Source organism: Anolis sagrei, chromosome 1, assembly GCF_037176765.1.
Source record: "Anolis sagrei isolate rAnoSag1 chromosome 1, rAnoSag1.mat, whole genome shotgun sequence".
In the NCBI taxonomy this organism is placed as follows: domain Eukaryota; kingdom Metazoa; phylum Chordata; class Lepidosauria; order Squamata; family Dactyloidae; genus Anolis; species Anolis sagrei.
The window spans coordinates 147,839,813-147,846,219 of NC_090021.1; positions in this window are offsets into that span (position 1 = coordinate 147,839,813).

Consider the following 6,407-nt stretch of genomic DNA (forward strand, 5'->3'; position numbering starts at 1 on the left):
CATCTGTGATGCAGAGGGAAGACATGCACATTCAGAAGAAGAATTCAGAATTAGTCTGTGCGCATTCAGAAGAAGATCTACAAGCCACTCTAAACACCTTCGCAGAAGCATACGAGAAGCTCGACCTGTCACTGAACATCGAAAAAACCATGGTGCTGTTCCAGCAGACACCAGCCAACCCCTCTCCAATGCCAGCGATACAGCTTAATGGTGTAGCATTAGAAAATGTTGATCATTTCCGCTACCTTGGCAGCCACCTCTCCACCAAAGTCAACATCGACACCGAAATACAACACCGCCTGAGCTCTGTGAGAGCAGCATTTTTCCTAATGAAGCAGAGAGTGTTTGAGGACCGGGACATCCGTAGGGATACCAAGGTGCTTGTTTATAGAGCTATTGTCCTCCCAACCCTGCTATATGCCTGTGAGACGTGGACTGTCTACAGACGTCACATGCAACTCCTGGAACGATTCCATCAGCGCTGCCTCCTGAAAATCCTGCAAATCTCTTGGGAAGACAGGCGGACAAATGTCAGTGTGCTGGAAGAAGCAAAGACCACCAGCACTGAAGCGATGGTCCTCCGCCATCAACTCCGCTGGACCGGCCATGTTGTCCGGATGCCTGACCACCGTCTCCCAAAGCAGTTGCTCTACTCCGAATTCAAGAACGAAAAAGGGAATGTTGGTGGACAGGAAAAGAGATATAAAGATGGGCTCAAAGCCAACCTTAAAAACTCCGGCATAGACACTGAGAACTGGGAAGCCCTGGCCCTTGACCACTCCAGCTGGAGGTCAGCTGTGACCAGCAGTGCTGCAGAATTTGAAGAGACAGGAATGGAGGGCGAAAGGGAGAAGTATGCCAAGAGGAAGGCACGTCAAGCCAACCCCCACCGAGACCGCCTTCCACCTGGAAACCAAAGCCCTCACTGCGGAAGAAGATGCAGAGCAAGAATAGGGCTCCACAGCCACATACGGACCCACAAGAATACTGGAAGACCATCCTCCTCGGAAAACGAGGGATCGCCTAAGTAAGTAAGTAGTAAGATGCAGAGGGAACCCTCCGCAAGGACCCTAGCTGGCCTGTTTCTCAGCCAAACAGTGGAAAATATGGGAAATCGGAATGGCTGTCAAAATGTATAAAATTTAATGTATTTCTCTATGAAGCTGTGTTTATATATTTTCGAGCAATGACTTGGTACTTGCATCCCTTTTGGCCAGATTGTAATAAAACCTCTGTAGTTTGCCTTCAAACCCAGAGTGCTTTGTCCTCTGTCCTGGCTGATCTGGTTTAGTGGAAGCTCACTAGTTTAGTGGAAGCTCACAGACTGGTTTAGTGAAGCTCACTGGTTTAGTGGAAGTTCACAGACCCTCTATCCACAGTCCTAGCTGAAATCACTTCAATCTGACTTTCTCAACTACTTTTAAAATGTCCAGGTTACTCTCTCTTCCTTGCACTTCCCTTATCTTGATTTCAAGCATATTTCAATGTAAAAGGCAGGGAGTTCAGGGAAAAACAAACTGCAATGACCTCTCCTAGTATGTGTTTTCTTTCTCAATAATTTTGATCATTTTGGCCAAACTCTGCTGCGGATTGGACACATGAGTTCCAGTCTTCATCTGTGAAATGTTGGAGGAGCATATCATTATCGAATCCTCTGGCAAGACACACACGGCTAATTGATTTATGGAAGCCAGTAATTCTAGCATACACCCAGTATATCCTTAATTACCGTGTTTATCAGCTGTTTTATATTCTTTTCAAGGGTTTTTATGTTTGAAATGTCACTACGATGCCATTGCAACAATCTAAAATGGGGGAAATGCTATACCAGTACATATAGTTCTTCTATAGTTGTAGCATAGATAGGGGGAAATCCCTATCCTACATAGAAATAAGCATCTTTTCGATTTCTGTACAAATTGGGAGCTTTGAAGACAATTGCTCCCCAACTCCAAAAAAATCCGTTTCTACTCACTTCAAAAACATTTTAAAAACAGAGTTTCATGGGGAACCGATGGAAGTGGTTTTGTTTCGTATAATAGGTTCCATGGGACTTCATCTTTAAAATGTTTTTAAAATGTGTAGAAATGAAGGAACCCTGCATCCACCACTGACTTTTTTATCCTATTACAGAGTAGATGCAAGGTCCAAGAACAATAGTGTTTTTGGTAGGACAGGTCTATTCATGGGTTATTATTACATCTACCTACTATGATGAGTACCTTGCTAATCACTCATTTGTGTAGGTCACAGGGTCCTTCTACACTGCCATATAAAATCTAGGTTAACTGCTTTGAACTAGATTATATGGCAGTGTAGAAGGGGCCACAGAGACCATGAAGGAGTAGGCCAGGCTGCTGACCTACAATTGTGAACCCTTCTGCACTGCCATATATTATCATTATCTGCTAAAAACAGGATTATATGAGTCTACACTACCATATAATACAGTTCAAAGCAGATAATCTGGATTTTATATAGCAGTGTAGAAGGGGCATGGGGGCCCTTCAACACAGTCATTTAACCCAGAATATCAATGCAGATAATCCAGAATATCTGCTTTGAACAGGATTATCTGAGTCCACACTACCATATAATCCAGTTCAATGTTGATTTTGTACAGCTGTGTGGAAGGAGCCTGAGTCCACACTGTCATATAATCCAGTTCAATGTGGATTTTGTACAGCTATGTGGAAGGGGCCTGAGTCCACACTGTCATATAATCCAGTTCAATGTGGATTTTGTACAGCTGTGTGGAAGAGACCTCTAAGGCCCCTTTCACACAGCTGAATAAATTCCCACATTTTCTGCTTTGAACTGGGATATATTGCAGTGTGGACTCTGATAACCTAGTTCAAAGCAGATATTGTGGGTTTTTCTACCTTGATATTCTAGGATATAGGGCTGTGTGGAAGGGCTCAAAGAAGAAAGCAACTTGTTCTTCTGCGTGGGCTTACTTGGTCCTTGGACCCAAAGACTAAGTATCTGCGTGTACTCAGATAATGGATTGTTGTTTTGCTGTATTGTTGTATTGATGTTTTTGATGTTAATTAATTGATATTACTGTTTTAAATGACTAATGATTTTGTACTGTGTTGTTGATACTGGTTGTTAACCGCTTTGAGTCGCCTGATGGCTGAGAAGAGCGGTATACAAGTGAAGTAAATAAATAATAAATAAATAATCCAGATATTGTGGGATTTTCTGCATTGATATCCTGGGTTCTATGTCTGTGTGGAAGGGCCCTAAGTCATCTATTCCAGTTCAAAACAGATCATGTGGGGGCCCTTCTGGAGGAGACGTAGTTTTAAAAGGGAATTTTCAGAGATGTTCCAATGCTCATATGCTCATTCACTGCCACATTGCCCTATTTCTGCAGTATGCCTATGTTTACAAAAAATGCTGATTGAGAAATCAGTGCTCCAGAGAAGAAGTTACTATTCAAGGATAACAGTACATCCGTTCCAACTAGCTGGTGGCTAGTTAGAACTCCCAAGTTTCCCAGTAGCTCTGGAGTCATGTTGGCAACCGACTAACAGATAAATTGATTCATTAAGACAGTCATGGTCAGAGAACAATGGACTATAGTTCTTCTATAGTTGTGGCATTGTTAGGATCCCACGTGTGCTATTATGTCAATCAAAATCATAAACCACCAATGAGGAACCATCGAGCTATCTTAGACCAATGAAATTATTTGTCTTTGGGAACCAATGAGAATGTACGTGCCAAAAATGATAAAAACCCTGCAGTCCCAATGGAATTGCGACAAACCCTTTGATTGCATTCCTGTATGCTTCTTTGTCGATATTGCTAGGCCCGCAATAAAGCTTTTGTAGTAAGAATCCAACTTATGGCTACATTGGGCCAATGAGTGGACTCATAAGCTTGTGCATTTGGAGTGTCCCTGCATCTATGTCCCTTCACTTCCACACAGCTCTTTATCCCAGAATATTAAAGCAGAAAACTCCACAATATCTGCTTTGAAATTGGGATATCTGAGTTCACACTTGGATAAAGTGGGATTTTCTGCCTTGATGTTCTGGGATATAGAGCCCTTAGGGAAGTTTTCAAAGGATGACTTCATCTATATAAATAAAAATGTAATGTCCGTTTGTGGGATTAACATAACTCAAAAACCACTGGGGGAATTGGCACCAAATTTGGACACAAGACACCTAACAACCCAATGTATGTCCTTCACTCAAAAAATTGATTTTATCATTTGGGAGTTGTAGTTGCTGGGAATTATAGTTCACCTACAATCAAAGAGCATGCTGAACTCCACCAATGATGGAATTGAACCGAACATAGTACATAGGACTCCCATGATCAACACAAAACACTAGAAGGGTTTGGTGGGCATTGACCTTGAGTTTGGGAGTTGTAGTTCACCAATATCCAGAGCGCACTGTGGACTGAAACAATGATGGATCTGGACCAAACTTGGCATGAATATTCCATATGCCCAAATATGAACACAGATGGAATTTGGGGGAAATTAACATTGCCATTTGGGAGTTGTCGCTACTGGGATTTATAGTTCACTTACAATCAAAGAGCATTCTGAACTCCACCAATGATGGAATTTAACCCAACGTGGCACACAGGACTCCCATGACCAACAGAAAACCCTAGAAGGGTTTGGTGGGCACTGACCTTGACTTTGCGAGATGTTGTTCACCAACATCCAGAGAGAACGGTGGACTCAAGCAATGATGGGTCTGGACCAAACTTGGCATGAATATTCCATATGCCCAAATATGAACGCAGATGGAGTTTGGGGAAAATAAACCTTGCCATTTGGGAGTTGTAGCTGCTGGGATTTATAGTTCACCTACAATCAAAGAGCATTCTCAACCCCACCAATGACAGAATTAGGGCAAACTTCCTACACAGAACCCCCATGACCAACAGAAAATACTTAAGGCCATCCAGTCCAACTCCCTTCACCAGGGCAAGAAAACGTAATCAAAGTGCCACCCAGCCATAGATATTGATAGATAGATATGATTCACACACACACACACACACAGATATAGTATCATAGATTTAAAAGGAACCCCTAAAGAAGGACAATGATATGTTGCATATTCCAGAGTAGGCAAACCAGACAATCTCCACATCAACACTGACAAAGAAACAGCAAGAAATACTGTTTACCCACAAGCATAAAGAAATTAGATATTAGAAACCAACACTTTCTCATTACTTTATTTTCCAGATCACCAGACTAGGCCACAGCAATGCGGGGCAGGGGACGGCTTGTGTTTAATATTTCCAAACTCTTAATATTACTTCAGGTCTCCAAAGGGCATGAGGAGCATCACATTTGGGAGTGAGTTGCTTTGTGTGGGATGTGGCAGTGTGGCATCTTAACCCTACACCACTGGAGAAATTACACTGTTTACCACCTGACATCCTGACATCCGCCAGGAAGTAGCAAACAATAGTGAAAGGACCAAGGCAGTGACATCTCCAGCTCATCCCGTTTGCATATCAGCCAGCACGTCAATGACTTAAATCAAGAAACAGTTTTCTAAGATCTACAGACACACTTGCTGGAACACCTCAGCAAGCGGGAGTCCAAAAGTGGCAGGCTCAAACCCAGAACCTCAATCAGTGGCTGATACCAAATGAGAGACTCCCCCCCTGGGCGACTTGGAAGGCACTGAACAGACTGCGCTCTGGCACCACGGGATGCAGAGCCAACCTCAAGAAATGGGGCTACAAAGTGGAATCCACGACATGCGAGTGTGGAGAGGAGCAAACCACAGACCACCTGCTGCAATGCATCCTGAGCCCTGCTACATGCACCATGGAGGACCTTCTTGCAGCAACACCAGAGGAACTCCAAGTGGCCAGATACTGGTCAAAGGACATTTAATCAACTATCAAGTTTGCAAACTTTGTGTTTTGTTTGTTTGTCTGTTTGTTAAAAAATGCAATCCAGCTGTTTGGTCTGCTCCTAACACGATTTATTTATTTGTCGTGTCAGGGTAACCAGTCAATTGTATTACATTTCTAACAGAACAAAACAAACAAACAAACAGACAAAATACAAAATTTGCGAGTTTGATAGTTGATTAAATGTCCTTTGACCAGTATCTGGCCACTTGGAGTGCCTCTGGTGTTGCTGCAAAAAGCTCCTCCATTGTGCTTGTAGCAGGGCTCAGGTTGCATTGCAGCAGGTGGTCAGTGATTTGCTCTTCTCCACACTCGCATGTCGAGGATTCCATTTTGTGGCCCCATTTCTTGAGGTTGGCTCTGCATCTCGTGGTGCCAGAGCGCAGTCTGTTCAGCGCCTTCCAAGTCACCCAGTCCTCTGTGTGCCCAGGGGGGGGGGGAGTCTCTCATTTGGTAACATCCATTGGTTGAGGTTCTGGGTTTGAGCCTGCCACTTTCGA